The sequence below is a fragment of the Otolemur garnettii genome, unplaced genomic scaffold (genome assembly GCF_000181295.1).
Source record: "Otolemur garnettii isolate 467f Iridium unplaced genomic scaffold, OtoGar3 scaffold00053, whole genome shotgun sequence".
NCBI lineage: Eukaryota > Metazoa > Chordata > Mammalia > Primates > Galagidae > Otolemur > Otolemur garnettii.
Genome location: NW_003852448.1, coordinates 3,791,239 through 3,792,356, shown reverse-complemented (window position 1 = coordinate 3,792,356; position 1,118 = coordinate 3,791,239). Strand labels below are relative to the sequence as shown.

Genomic DNA, 1,118 nt, shown 5'->3' with positions numbered 1-1,118 from the left:
CCTGGGCTCAAGCGAGTCTCCTGCCTCAGCCTCCCAAGTAGCTGGGACTACAGGTGCCTGCCACAACGCCTGGCTATTTTTTGGTTGCAGCCGTCGTTGTTTGGCGAGTCTGGGCTGGATTTGAACCCGCCACCTTAGGTGTATGTGGCTGGCGCCTTAGCCACTTGAGCCACAGGCGCTGAGCCTGCATCTTAATTTTTAATTGCATGACTTTGCTTTTACTTGACCTCTCTGCTTTGTCTTTTGTTAGGCGTTTGGTTGATTTCTACTTTTTCCCCCATTTCCTAAAATAACCCTTGATGAGCATCCTTATACATGTCATTACCTTTGTTCACTAAATGAAAGGAAGCATTTCTTAAAAGTCTTAGAAGTCCCCAAGACTTACTTCAGTGTCTGTCAGCTTAAACTATTTTCATAATAATACTAAGACTTTATTTGCCTTTTTCACTGTGTTCACATTTGCACCAATGTTGTAAAAGTAATGGTCATAGATTTGGTGTTTTAGCATGAATTAAGGCAGTGACAATTATTAATTTTATTAAATCTTGACTCTGGAGTGTGTTTTTTAAAAATATGACAAAATGGGAAATGTGCATAGAGGACTTCTGTTCCATACTGAATTCTAATAGCTGTCTCCAGGAAAAGTACTTCTCCAGCGGCTTAGTGACAAGCACCTGTAGTTCCAGCTACATGGAAGGCTGAAGTGAGAGGATTGCTTGATCCCATGAGTTCCAGTCCAGCCAGCCTGAGAAACATGGAGGGACTTCATCTCTCTCTCTCTTTTTTTTCTATTAACACCTTTTGTTCAGTTTTTAACCGCAACAGTGAGAATCAAAATTGTCAAATTTTCCAGTGGCAATTTCTCCACACCAGAAGGTAGTTAGGACTCTCATAGAAGAAGAAACAATTTGGGCTTTTCCTGCCTTTAAAATGTCTATCAAATCCTGTATTTCTCACAGGCTTTTCAAACATGTAGAAAATAAGTAAGAAATATTCCAATGAAGGAAACATACCAAATGTCAGTAATAAGCGAGACACATTCCTTAGGGGAAATGGCTGTTTAAAAAAAATCCAGTCTGTGTATGCAAAGCAAGGAAATTCAGTCTGTTTTTCTTCTT

At 40.0% G+C, this 1,118-nt stretch overlaps 1 protein-coding gene across 1 annotated transcript in view; it reads left to right on the top strand.

The window, feature by feature from the left end:
• Positions 1–1,118, top strand: part of RBM33 (RNA binding motif protein 33) — a 136,698-nt gene that overhangs the window by 23,637 nt on the left and 111,943 nt on the right. The gene's annotated exons all lie outside the window — the stretch shown is intronic.